At 32.4% G+C, this 15,854-nt stretch overlaps 1 protein-coding gene across 7 annotated transcripts in view; it reads left to right on the plus strand.

Moving 5' to 3' along the window:
- LOC143904441 (protein amalgam) overlaps window positions 1-15,854 on the plus strand; it is a 311,418-nt gene that overhangs the window by 142,298 nt on the left and 153,266 nt on the right. The window lies entirely within an intron of this gene.

Consider the following 15,854-nt stretch of genomic DNA (forward strand, 5'->3'; position numbering starts at 1 on the left):
TGTGTGTGTGTGTGTATATACATTTAATTTATTACAAAATTGTGTATATTTTGCATTATTGTCCTCTTAAAATATCTATTCTTCTTCAATTTCATGACTAAGTTAAGTAAAAATATGAATTGTCTACTGATCTCTCAAATCATAAGAAATTGTTCATATATATTTTTTCATTTTCATCCACAACTACTTTTGTAATAACATACGTTTTTAACATTTTTTTACTGAACTTATTTCAGTGTACTGTTAATGTATAACTCAGATTTTAATAATCATTAAAATATTAATCAAATTTCGACATCTTTAATTTTATAATGATTGTTACCAAAATAACTTGGTAAATTTGGAACTGAGACACATGTTAACTGTCGTGAGAATTTCCGGTTGGTAATCTTAAGTGCGTGATGCACGCATGTTACTAAGAAACAGCTCGTGTACTTAGAATGTTATATAATATAAAAAAAGCAAATTACGAAAGTAAATTATGAAGAAAAGATGTTAATCTAAAATATTTCTGAATGATTTTAATGTCGGCAATCATGTATTAATTGTATTATGTTAATCAAAATGCCTATCTATTCCATACAATGTGATATCGATATATCAATACTACATAATGATAATGATACTATGTCGATACTATGACGATGAACGATAACAATAATCACAGACAATGATATTTCAAAACATCTATTCAAACAATAAGATCGATCTTTTATGTAAAGTATGCTTATTAAACATTTTTAACTTAACGATATAGACTCAATTTAATACGTGATTAATAATATAAGGAAAAGACTGTAATATATAAATATAATTAATTATTTGCACGAAAATGATGAATAAGCAAGGAGTTTGCATTTTATAAAATGCACGCGATCTCTAGAATCTTTATGTAACAGATGATATTTTCTTCAACAATTTGCACGCGCGGTTGTTTCGCTGTTCAGGAAGTTAATTGACGCGATTATAAAATTGCACAGCAAACGTTACGACATCCGCGCAAGTCGTCGTTGTTTGTGATTAGCCTCTATCTCGATTATACCATATTACTCGATTTAACAACGTAATCTATTGGATTATGAGCGTGGTATTGCAGCATTACATATTAATGGAGTATTTTTTATCAGGATTCAATGGGTATTTACCCGTTTACCTTATATCAGATGTTTTTTTTCCTTATACCCTTTTTTTTCTTGTACCTTTTTTAGAAGTGGATCCCAGACTTTGTCCAGATTGATAAGAAAGCGAGGAAGGAAAAAGGAGAAAGAGGGAGGGGTTGTTTAAGGGAGAGTATAGGGAACAAAGGAAACAATTTAATGTGTGGGAAATAAACTTAATTACTAGAAAGTATTTTTTGAATGGAGTTCGTTGTTATTTTCTTTGTTTAAAGCGGAGGTTTGACGCTTGATGTGCACCATCTCCGAGATCAGTCTTTTTGCATATAGACGGTTTTTTTCTTAGTCTGAGCATTTTCAAACTCACGGTCAATTTCTAGTCGATGCGATGGTCGGAGATGATCGAAGAGAATATTTTTTTATGTCAGCATGATGCTTTTTAACGATACTCTGATTTAAGCTGCCTTTCTGTCTGAATACATCGACACGAGCACTGTTGTGGCTTTAGTAAACCTTTTTTTATTTTTTTGATTTTTAATTAGATAAGTTTTTTTCTAATTGATAAGTTTTTAAATTTAATCGTTTAATTTTAATATTGAGTAATACTAAAACTATAAAAATATAAACAAATATAGGAATTACATTTTATTTTAAAAATTAGAGGAAAAAATTTTCTTGACATATATAACGCCATGATATTTAAAAAAAAAATATATATATACAAAATTTGTTATCAGATATCATCCAAAATGTAAAATAACCGCGGCAATGTATATTGAATTAGATTAGAAATATTTTTATGTGTTAAATTTGAATATTGTATATTATATAATATTTTAGTGTTATGTTTCTAACAAATGACTTATTTAATAATTAGTTATGAACTCAATACAAATTAAAATTAGTTTTAATATGACTGTAAATGTCATATTTAAAAACGAATACACGAATAGATTGAGATAATATTATATCTAATTGTACCAGATGTATACGCGGCGATTATCGCACTGCATATATAGACATCTGCTCGATTTGTATTGATCGAGTTTATATATCGATAGGTTATATGTATTGAGAGATTAAACTATTTTTTATTTGTGACATCTATGCATTGCTCGTTTTCGGCTTAGTATTATTTATTATTATTGTTGAAGCATACGAGTTAGATTCCATTGATGTATTGATCGACTTTGTTTATCAGAAGTTTTTATTACAAAATGAGTACATTTTTAGTTTATTTAAATCTTTTGCGATTTATATATATATATATATATATATATATATATATGTAAATGAATATAATTGAGTTTCTAAAATGTTATATTTTTTATTTAAATTTGTATGTTGATAAAAAAGAAGTTTTTTTTTAAATAAATGTTTATGAATTTCACAATTTATAATAAAATTACATGATGAGATTTATTATAAAATGTTTATTATATAATGATAAGTGTAATTACTGATGTTTTATTGATATCTTATTGATGTTAGTACTGAATAAGTTAATATATCAATCGCAAATGAGGAATTATTTATTTCTGAAAAAATTTACAAACCTCTTATCGACAAAAATATATATATATACGGTGTAGACTTTGTACACTAATGAACTTTGAACTGTCTGGTCTATCAGTCGTGAGAAGTATAATTAATACATTTTTCTAAATTATATTAGTGATATTGATATTAAATTATGTGACGGAACTTTGTTATCAGTTATTCCAAAATACATGTTAATTTGTCAAACATATCCATGTTAAAGCACGCGGTTGGACGAAATTCCTGAACGCGTTTCGTAAGTCCGATCGATGGCGATGAATTTTTAACGGTTTAATTAATTCTCGGGCAAAGCCGATAAGTATCACTATTCGATTGAATCGTTAATGGCCATGCATGATTAAAATTATATACTCGCATGCAATTCTGAAGTATCGGGCGCGCTGTATTCACAGTCCGTGCGATTTATTTATATGAACCGATTAAACGAAATGGACCGCTCGTCGGTAGTTTTCAATAACATTATTCAGCGATCACGCGCGCTGCGCGAAATACATCGGCCGGCGCGGGCGTAGCTGTCCAAAATTCCAATTGCGTGCAATATTGCACGCGCGTTTATACGTGTGGGACAGGATAGGAAAATGACAGGAATTTCAGATGTTGAATTGCAGCTGCACCTATATATCAAGCAATTTTGTTAAAACTTAGTTCCGATGTAGCATTTTTAACAATGGTAACTTTTAGTACAAATTAATATACAATCTTTAAATTAGCGATAATTTTTAACTCAATAATTATACTAATTAGAAATTAATATAACAGCATTTATAGTTTAAATTATATTTTGCACGATTATATAACGTTGCAACATATTTACGCGTGCTTTTGCAAATTTAAAAAATATTATGGAATATATTGTTTTAATAGATGTTATTTAATTATTACAAGTATCAAAGATGTAGATAGCTACAAATTAAAAACGAGAAACAAATATATACACAACTAAAATAAAATATAAACGTTAAAAATGTATATAAGCGTGAAAAATAATCATAGTCTCGAAATAGTACGACACGTGCAGCAAGCAAAGTTTGTTATTCAACACGTTACGTCATTGAAAAGTGACGTGGTATGTATATTCATTCCACGTAGACTTGCAAGTTGATTTGCCTAAACGATTACTTGACTGTCTATGATAAAATGATGATACTATTTCATGCCTAGGATATATAAATTGACTCTGTCATTTATCATGGTGAAGGGCAAATGCATAAACGTGCAAAATATAGTCTAACAGTTGAATCGTCCACGCATACTTTTCAGTGGCGATTAAATTGCAACGACAATTACCAGCGTTTATAATATTTATCTTCTTATTAACACGAGCTAATGAGAGATTACGGGTAGGTGGGAGTTTTCTCAGAAATATAGACAAGAAACGCAACGATACTATACCAATTTCAGTATAATGATTTATCGCAGAGTCTCAAAACGATTTTTTTAATATTATTTTTACACACGTGTTATGAAGATTTACACGTTAGTATTTTAATAAATTTAAAATAAAGGATTCTCTAATTTAAGAGAAATTTTATTGCACATGCACCGCCTTTATTTACAATTTTAACGTTTTGAGTCTGCAGAAATGTTAATAATAATTGATTTTCCTAGGAATAAGTGAAGAAAAAATGAATATTTTAGTCGTAACTATGTGAACAACTACCTATAATTTAAGTTCAAATAATGCGTAACGAGAGGTAATGTTTACCTTTAGTAATCATTTATCAACGATTAAGTCCGCACGTGTTATTATAAAAAACAAATATTCGATAAAATATCATAATTTTTAAATGATAAGATGACGAAAGATACGATAACGCCGCGGCGCCGGTCGGATTTAACGGTGTCGATGACCGTTTTATTGATCCCATCGGCATCCCATCACATTCTAAATTACAATAGCTTAGCCAAGAAGAATGCTGCAATTTGAACGTGCGCATTTTTATCCATCAATTACGCGCGATGAAAAATTACATTGCTGACCTCGTGTAGATTTACAATTATACTCTGTTATCGCGTTACGCACATATTTACCTATAAATGGCGCGCTTTAAAGTCTGTCAATAATGTCACGATGATGGAAAGACTCATTACCATAATTAATCATAACTTTATTGTAAAATAGCCATTGAATAATAGCTCTGAATAAATAAATCTGATGTAACAAATACATAAATATTTTTATTAAAGTAGAAATAATTATATGTAGATTTTGCTTTAACAAAATTTTTATTTAAGATTTATTTACGCAGTGATATTTATATCACTGTTGAATTTATACGTGTTGAAGAAAAGTGGCGTGAAATTAAATTTCTCTAAGAGAAGATTAATTCTGAATTAATTAAAGAACTAGATGAAGGGGCTAGTTCTTTAATTAATACTTAAAGAATAAGTTTAATAATAAGAATGTATCTTCTAGACTTTCTAGAGCTTTGACAGGAGAAAGACAAAATTGTTGTTATATCCTATAAAACTAGATATGCGTAAATTAAAGTTAGTTCGATCTCGATATGAAAATATATGATTTTTATTGAAGCCGAGAAACGCAGAAAGTAGACTTAATTTTTTTCATTGCAACGTCGTATGTTTTCACTACGCATTGCGGTGCCATCGATTTCGACGAAATGGCCAGCATATACGTATTTTACTGTTACTCACCATTGGTCGTTGTTCGTGACACCTATATACACGCGGTTTCCTCTTCAGACTCAATTTGCGAAATTCCATCCGATGCGTTTCGACGTTCGAATATAAGTTTCGTTAAGTCGTTGCAAAATGTGGACCGTTGCGAGGTACTCGGGCGCTGAATGCAGTCGTTATGTTCCCACCGTGCTCGCTTCATCCACCCCCGGCGGCGCTCTTTCACAACCCTTCGTGGAGTACTCGTTCCACGAACTCTCTCCTGCCATTCGCTCCTCGTTCGAAACAATTGTATGGCGTAGAAGACGAGGATAGCTGAAAGATAGTCGGACACTAGCCTTCCGTAAGATCCTCCTTCGAATAAAGTGACAATTTCCAAGGTTGCTTGAATCCTCGGCACAGAGTGGCTCCAGGGCGAATCACAGGATAATTCCGAGCAACGTCCCCTCCGCAATATCGGTTCTACAAGCGATGGCACTTCTTCTAATGGAACCCGTGTCTGCAATGCATTTATGTTGCGATTGCAGCTGCTTCTTATTACGTTTATTTCCGCTAAGCGTCGATTGAAAGGGTTTGCATGGTTGATCTTACGATGGATTTTCCGATTAACAGTTACCCCCGACAGACAATCTTATATCTTAATCTCACAAAACCGCTGGTACGCCTTAACGTTATCGTGGTTGTTAATCGCACGGAGAATTAATTTTCCGTGCTTAGAATGATGCAAAAGAAATACGAATACCTAAAGACTGCAAACATTATCGGAAAAAATTAAATTTATGGATACCGATAAATATAGAATTTTTAGTTAAAAAGGTTTTGTATAGCAAGACTAAAATTATTTCTAATACGTTTAAGAATTAATGAAAACATCTTGATTATATTTTACATCTTATAATTTCTTTCGATACGGCGAATAAGTATTTCATACTTTCATAAGTTAGAGAACTGTGGATGGAAACGGTTTTATTTTAGACGCACTTATTTGCGCTAGAAATTTTATTTTAGACCGCACACACAATATTTTGTTTATGCAGAGTATTCATATTTATTTTTCCAGTAGTAAAAAATTACATATAAAATATGGTTGACATATGTAACATAAAACGCGTGAAATAAACCTCTCACCGCAGCAATTTTAGGTCATAAATAACACTGCAAAATCGTAGAACAAAACATCAGATTTTTCGTTAAAAAAAATGTTTATATTACATCGCTGCAAATCACGCACTAAAAAAAATTGATACAAAACATGCATACGGTGAAAGAATAATGTACTGCTATTACTGCGTATATATGTGTGTCGGTTGATAAGCGCTAACGCAGGAACGAAAAAATATGCATTTGCAAAAGATGCTTTTTGAATTAATTGAGATTGCAGCAATGGAAATTTTATATGCGATATGGAGATTTGAAAATATTTTGGCTATACACGCCATACTTTCCCTCTCTTTCTTCCTCTCCTCTCTCCCCTTCTGTCTCGTATTTTTTTCTGTTTTACAGAGCTTTATTTAAAAGGACAACCCGCTATTCGTTATCGTTATTGCGCTCCTGTCCTCCAGGAAGTTAATCCAATCAACCGCGTCATTCCTGTGAAATTTCCAGTCAGCGAGGGAATGGCCGAGATGAAAATGAAACGTTCTTGAAACTAGTCGATTTCACGACAGCCCTCGCAATTTCCTTGATCTCCCTTATCGAAAAATGCATCTTTTTGGGATGATCGTATCGAGTTGAAGAGTATCCTCGAGCCAAAACTCGTAATTTGTATTTCATCAAGCAGAACGTAGATTCTGTCATGCGTGCGACGAAATGCCTTTTCATACAGAAATATAATATCAGTAATATCAGCATGCATATTTTTTCTAATCTATTATTATTAATGTCAAGATAATCGCAATTGATTGTTATATCAGAAGTTGATTGGAATTAAAGTCAAATGACGTAGCGGAATGTTACGATACTTAAAAATGTACTTTATACCGAGTAATTGACATTGAGAATTGATATGATTAATGATATAGTTGATTTGACTTGATTAATGTAGCAAGAATTCTTGCATATTCTAACAATTTTTTAAAGGACGCAACAGAGTACACGTGCCGCAATTATAAAATCACACATATTTATAGTTTATCGATTTCAATGAAAAGAAAGAACTTTACAAAAAGAGAGAATTACGTTTTCCTTTAATATTCCTTCAGGTTTCATAACTATTGGGACTTTCTATCAATCGCGCGCCAATCATAATGACCGTATTGTCGGAGTCGCATGTAATTCGGCGATATCATTTGGTAGTTATGCGTATTGCGAAACGCGACGCGTCATTCAGATATCGTCGATTGGAGCCGGAGGGACTTGGCTCAACGAGCAAACGACGTTCTTAAAAGTCTCGCGAAGTGTTTGTAATGACTGTGCTGACTCTGGAATATCTAGAAGTTGGCAGTAGATGTGTCCCCTGACCCATCTCGGTTATTGGAAGACGATAATGCATCAGCGATGCTCATCCAATTATTATCAATGAATGTCGTTCCTAAGAGCTGCTCGCATCGGCTGAGCGATTTTTACACTTTGCTGGAAACGATCGTTAGGCTCTAGATAATCACTCGATAGCCGGTGATTAATTTCTCGTTAATGTCAAGCTGCAGGGAGAATTCCACGTGGGTTTTTATCGATACCATGAATTTTCTCATCCTGTTATCGTTGCATGAAAAATTTAATGATCAGACTAATTTGTTTTCTTTTTGTCTAAATACGTAATCAACTATACTCTATAATCTCTTGTGATTGTGGCAATAAATACCAACTGTAATACAAAATTTTATGCTAATCTTTGATTCTGCGACTTAAAAGAATTGATTTAGATATTTAGACATTGAGTAATAACGTAATATTTTATTTGCTGTATTGTATGTTTATACACGAACAGCATAAGAGTGATTGCATAATAAAATTTTAAAAATCAGTATCGTGATTTGTGCATTTAAAAATATTTACATAAAATGATTTTAGTTTCAAAATTTATATTGTATGTGAAATTTAATATAACAAAACAAATATTTATACCGAAATAAATAATATGTATTGTTTAAATAAGGAATATGAGAAGCAATTTACACTGCAGCGGTTTACAATATTAACCAATATAGTGGTAGATAGAACTCTATATTTTGATTTATCATAATTATAACTTATAATAATATTAATAGAAATATTATACAAAATACAGATATAGCAGATATGTACTTCTTGATAAAGATTGTATCTTTTAAAGTTATTTTTTAATGATCAATAGCAAAATGCTGTTGCAGAAACACAATTGTAAACTATTTAAGATGTAGCGTTCTTTAATATAAAAATATTAAATATAAGTATATATATATATTATATATATATATATATATATATATATATATATATATATATTAATATATAGAAGCATATATATGTTTCTATTAGCATTGTAAATAGTTCACATATTCACACAGCAAGTCAAGCTGAACGTGCCTTAATATGAGTCAACATACTCCATACATATATTTGATTTCAGTCATTTTATTAAATTACTGTTGTTACTCAAAATAACATGTCGTATAGAAACTTTTCTTTACTTTAACAGCTTTAACTAATAATAAGTCACTTTGATTTACTTCTCAAGCTGAAGAACATTAATACGAATACGATATTTTGAAACGCTCGAAAATGTACTTGCCACTTCTTGAATTAGAGTTTTCTTTTTTTTATTGTAAAACTTGTTTGATTTAAGGATGTATGGGTCGTACAGTCTTTGCTAAAAGTTAAACTTTCAATAAAAGAAGACTTTGCATGTATGTCAAACAACTCAAAATTTTTTATATGTTAGAAGGGATTACCGTTAACAGTTTGAGTATGATTTTTTGTTATTTAAACAATTAGTATCTATTGTTTAAACAATTAAAAAAATTGTTTTGTTGCAAAAAATTTTGAAATTTAAAATACAATATCAATGATGTATGTTTTACACATAAAAAAAGTTTAAGAAACATCTTAATGATTTATTTATATTTTATTTATATTTACAGCAAAAATGTCGATTCTCTATAAGGGATAATGTTAATTTTATCAACTTTAAATTTAAATAACTTCAAAATTTTACAGAGTATTTTTAATTTAATTTAAAGACAATTTACAGCACTTTCTGAATATATTTGAAATACCTCCAATACATCCTTAATTACAATAACTTTTAAACCAGTAAGAGAATTTTGCTAAAATTTTACATAGATACTTAGACGTAATAATAGAACGTTCTATGAAATTTTTAGATTTTTGGTAATGCTTTGAGAGATGTCACTCATACATCCTTAAATAAAACTATGGGAAAAGTACCTATATCATAAAAGATATATTTTGATAACTTTTCCATTGTTTCTTTCGCCATAAATACATAAACGGGACGCATTGCCAACTTGCTCCCTGTGCCAACAAGCCTCGGTCTCCCCTGAAACATTTTTTATTTATATCAGTTTTATCTACCTTTTAATAATATATATTTGATTTTACATATTAATATATTAAATAAACTTTTTGTCCCGCTACAGCACATTTCTTGAAAATAAATAAATTCATAAAAATTTTTTATGAAAATATTAGTTATAAATTTATGATAAACACATAAGTTTTTAATTATTTAATGTTATTTATATATCACACACACAAAAAATTTGATTTGCGTACGATAAGCGATAATAAACGAAAATAGTTTTCATGAGATCCATATATGATAAAGATCTATTCGAATGATATGAGCGAAGTCACCTGGGGAATCCTGAACACGTCTACTTTGTATACGACCAAATTTATCAGGCGGGACCTAAATAAAGCTCGATCTCTCTGCAGAACTAGGAAGTCATATCACGCTTCGACCCCATGACCACGAAATCCCAATTCCCGATTCAGGAAATGGCATTGTTCCTGGTAGAGTTCGATTTGGAATTAAAGCTTTTTATCGCGTGATCGGCAGTAATTCTCATAGTTTCCGGAAATGCATTATTGAAATGACTTTAACTACACATAACATATTTCCGGATGTCGTCAATAACGACTCGATACACTGTAATGAATCGTGAATAATTCAGCAAAGACATTAAGACAGTCTATACAGTCATCTGTTATTTTTAAGCCTTTATCCCAGTGTGTATTGAAGAATTATTCTTCTCGATGATGAATAAATGAATAATTTATTATCTGGCAAGAGAAATCATATAATTTCTTATATAAGATTTAACAAATTAATATGTGTGTGTGTGTGTGTGATTATGCAAACATATTTAATATAGTTTTTAAGACATTGCTTTATTTTTAACTGGAATATTAATCAATGTTCCGTTATATCTCTATCTACTTCTCAAATTTGTAACTTTATATTACTTTAACGTATTCGTCTCTGTAAGAAACAAGATCTATTGTCGGAATATAAACAAAAGAAAAGCTAATCTTCTCCACGAACATTCAGCGCATAAAGAAATCCTTTCGCGACAAACTCGGATACCTCGCGCAAATGTCCGAATTTCGCTATCGCGCATTATCCGCTAGGATTTTGCGCCATTAGCGGCCGCGATTCGTTGGCTCGAGTGAGGTAGGCGGGGTTAAAAAGCTCTCGTGTCGAGGGGGTAAGTTCCAAACTTTCGCGATGAGGGGGCATAAAGTTCTAGGAAGCGGGTAGGAAGCGTCGGTGATACCGGGCTACAGTAACAATGAGATGCAGTGTAACTAAGCCCTTTTAAACCCCCCTGTTCCTCGCGTTCGTGTCCGACCATCCCCCGCGCTTTTTCTCTCGCTCCACCTACGACGACGGTTGCACTTTTTCGAGCTTTCATTTACGAAAACAATTGTGAAAGCATCGTGCACACCGAAAGAGCAAAGCGGTGCGCGGCCTGAAAGGGGGAAACCCTCTTTCCCCCCCTCTCGCCCCTCTATCTTCTCATCACGCCCGCGTGTGTCCGCGCGCGCGTCGTGAATATACTATAATATACCGCGCGGTGTAAACTCGCACTCGTAGATTCGTTCGTTGCAAAGGATACCGTCGTCGTCATTGTTTTATTTCGCGGTCGCGAGAACATGCTCGCGTTATGTATGGATTTCCTGCGGCAGATTAAAGTGCCCTTTGTTGTAAATCCCAGGGACGCGAGTCCGCGGCCGTGCGCGCCGCGCCGAGCGGAATATCGACCGGCGATTTATTATTTAAGTTCCCTAAAGTGCGATCAGTAATTCATAGAAAATAGAGGTAAGTTGCGTTAGCGAGCAAATGTTGCGTGAATGATTATACTAGTTTCTATATATAAATTCGGCAAACATTTGGTGCGTACATACATATATGTTACGCTTTTCGGATAGTAACGTACAGTAATGGAAAAAGTTACAATATGTACACAATGTTTGTATATTTTAATATTTTACACGTCGAATTATCTTGAATTAGAAACATTCATGAGAGATAAAACATTTCGATTTAGTGCAGCATTCTGTGCAGATATAGGTTACATAATGTATTCATTTTTTCGATATTCTTTATAATATTCGAAATGCATTTTTTTAATTCTTTGCCACAACTCTTTAACGCAAAATTAATATTCAGAAGCAATTTTTTTGTACGCCGTTGCTTCATAAAAACTGCAAAAGATCATTGCAAGGGCAAAGAGAGAAAGAGAGAGAGAGAGTATTTCATTTTCCAATTAATTCATCTAAACAAAGGCAAAAATGGTCCTGAGTCGGGTATTTAATACCTTGTGAGAAGGAATGCCTCGAGACCAAGCGTGATTAGTTTCTTCCTGAGCAGAAGCACAAAATGGTCCGCCGTTGGTTGCATTTGCGGCGCTTTTATATTCGAAAAAAAAATTGTAAAAGCATCGCGCGTCGAAAGAAAATAAGTATAAGCGACACATCGCCTGAAAAGAAAGATTCTTGCACAATGAATACTCACAGTCACCAAAAGCAGTCACAAACTCGCCTTTGGTGACTGACTTGTTGCGGAGACAATGTTCACGCGTGCTTTCGTTTTGGCTGTTAGAAAGACACCATTTCGTCGTGTCTTTTGCAGATCTCTCGCAGGGGAAATCAAACTGCCCCCGCGTTGTGTAAGAGAAACGCGGATAAATTTACTTCGTCCTGGAAAAAGAAATGTCCAACATTCCCGAACGTCGATATTGATGTTACGCGACAAAGAGTAGACGCGTTTATGCGATACGATATGCTGTCTATGATGTCTCTTTCGTGAGAAGTATAGTAATACATTTTACAAACGCGTTTGTGAGTGTTTATGCAACTGGCAATCAATCTTTGCGAACGCGTAACAACCCGCTTTATTAGAGTCAATTAGAGTCTACGTTAATCCTTCTTTTCTATAATCAATTTGCGACGTCAAGTTTCTTTTTGCGAGAGAAGATATCTCTAATTATTATTATCAACGTGAGAAATAATAGCACGTAGTTAAAGATGTAATATACGGTTTGATTAGCAAACTGTCTTTTATACGCAAGAAGCTTAACTGCTTACGTCACGATTCGAGGAACCCTTCCATATTGACCTCGCATGTGAACTCCCGTCTGCGGTTAACTCGTGCTGGAAACCAAGAGTTTCGTTGTTGTCGGTTAGCCGCGAGACCTTTTTTTATTTGAACTGTATAATTGTACATTGAACGGACAGTGGAACCTCTAAGCTTCGGATTTCCACGAGCCACTGTATTTTCATCACGACCACGGTATACTTTGATTGCCGACATTGCTTGAATCTTCACGTGAAGCTTCACATGCCTGATTTGAGCTTCACGTAATCATGGCGAGCCTAATCACTCAGATATTAAAGACTTAATTACGTTAAGTAAATGGGTAAATACAAAGTAAATACAACGATCTTGAAAGGCAGACGGGCGATGAAAGATATAAAGAATTTGCTTCGAATAAACTTTTGACGTTGATCCTTTAAAAAAAGAAATTAGGTATTTATTTTAAAAATAGAGATAAATATTTAAGCATTATGTAAGCTTGCGGATATAATTACGGATATAATTGACGTCTGCCTGATGACGATGACTGTTTCTATCTACTATCTAGCGAAACCACTGCCAAGGGAACGAGCTTGGAAAAATTAGCGGGGAAAGAAGACCCTGTTGAGAGTTTGACTCTAGTCTGGCACTGTAAGGAGACATGAGAGGTGTAGCATAAGTGGGAGATGGCAACATCGCCGGTGAAATACCACTACTTTCATCGTTTCCTTACTTACTCGGTTAGGACGCATTATGACGATGCCATAAATAATTATAATTAATTCTGATACGCGCTTTGTGCATCTGTTATCTGCAGATACCTATAGATGTTAGTACATTTTTAATACGTAAGTAATACATCGCAGCTTCTGTTGGGTTTTAATTTTAACTTATGTAGCTTTTTATAGTAGTTATGCATTTAAAACGCAAAGTTCTATTTTAAAATCTTTATGTTTTATCAGAATTAATTATTTAACTTAAATTCTATGTAATGTTCTCTTATTACAACTTACAACTATTTTTAACATTGCTAATTAACTGTACTTATTTAATTAGAAATTAATTATTAATTGAGTTAATTGCTATTTAACATTAATATTGCACATATTATAAACATAATGATCACATTTCGGTTTAAAATAGTTAAACAAATGGTAGTTTTATGAGTATATATAATATTTTGCTACGACAAAATATAATGACAAATATAATAAAATTCAAAAAATTAGCTTACAATACAAAATACAATTAACAGTAAAAATTGGTGTATGTATAAACTATATAGTACTTATTTATATCATTATTTTGCGCTATAATATTTTGTTTACGTTACTGTTTGTAGCATCTTACAGAAATTAATATGCTTTACAATTTAAACATTTTAATAATTATGCAGTAATTAATAATTATAATTGTTTAATAAGTGATATTCGTTTATTACTATTAATTATATATATGTTATTCTGAGACATATTAATATAATTTTTAACTTATTATGGAAAATAGATTAAATATCTTAATAATAATGTTATATTATTGCAGATGCAAAATAGCATGTTCCTAAAAAATTTAGCGTAATATTTGAAGATGAGATATTTTTATCTGGAAATTTGTTAAAGAGGTAAATACTTATAACTGCAATCAACTGAAAATTTAACAAAGCGATACGTTTGCGCCGAAAATCTTAGGAACGCGCTTCTCTGCGAATCTCCGCAAAGCTGGAATTTAAATTGCACGCTGAGCTTGCAGGCCGAGCTTTTCCTTCTATCGCTAAATGTAATTTGCATATTTCGCTTAAACGATGAACGACTCGATATAGCACGTTAAACCGGGCAAAGAGCGATAACATTCGTGTGTGCGCACTTGGAGCATGAATGAGCCAGGTCTTTCCGGATAATAAAGGGCGTAACGGACAAAATTGTTCTTTAAACTGTACGACATTGTCGGGCATATCTATAACCGACAGATTTCGGTCCGATGCTGGTATGTGTCTTTCGCATATCGCTTATGGATTCGGCTATCGAGTTTTCCCGATGGCGCTGGAACTTCACTAGACCAGGTAATTAAGCGGCGCTTGGCACGTACGAACGGGGGATGAAAATGCCACGCCGCTGTTATTTCGTCGCCTCCTGATACCACTTCTGATTATACCGTAGCGCAGCTTAACGCTTTAATCTGTTCGGCGTCGTGCAACTTCTCGCCCACGGATTTTCGACGAAGGGACGATTACGGGGGGGTTTGAGCGACTGCGTGTTCGGAATAATAATTATTGTTGTTTAGCGAAGTCGTCGAAACGTGCCGCGGCATAGTAAGGTTTTAACCGTTACGTACCTTCTTCGTATGTGGATGAAGATATACGAGGTTCCAAAAGGCAATAAAACATTTGGGAGATCAAAATTATTTCAGCATCAGCATTTCTTTTTATCAAGACGATTCGGAGAAAATGTTTCCCCTATTCTTATACATATATCGTAACATATACAGATTAAATCATACTTTCGTAAATTAAATTATTTATTTAGTTAATTTAGTATATAACATTTGTTCTTATCAGTTGTAAAAAGTTTCAACAAGTATAAATACTTTTTGACAAAGAGGTTCTCTCATTGCGAAAATTTTAGAATAACCATGACGCTACTTTAAAAAAATCAATTATTGTTTTTTTGCGTTTTTTGCTTTTGAAAGTCTAAGTAGTATTAATGTATCAGGTGTTGTGTACGGCATATAATTGCATGAAAAAGGTTTTTAAATTAGAGAACTGAAGTTTCAAGTAAAACTTTACGAAACTGTAATAAAAGTTCTTTAAAGGCAGTTTCTTTTAAATCGTATTTTTAGATATTTAAAAAAAAGCATTGTTAATTTATTAATACTATAAAATAATATATTAATTTATTAATATTATTTTATAATATTTTTTTACAGAGATATTTGAAATTAATGCCATTTAATATATCAAATATGATGATATTCAAATTTGATACTTTTATTAAAGAAGTAAAACGTCACAGCTGTATTTAGAATTA

Source organism: Temnothorax americanus, unplaced genomic scaffold (assembly GCF_048541705.1).
Source record: "Temnothorax americanus isolate GAGA-0224 unplaced genomic scaffold, ASM4854170v1 Scaffold52, whole genome shotgun sequence".
NCBI classification, from domain to species: Eukaryota; Metazoa; Arthropoda; class Insecta; order Hymenoptera; family Formicidae; genus Temnothorax; species Temnothorax americanus.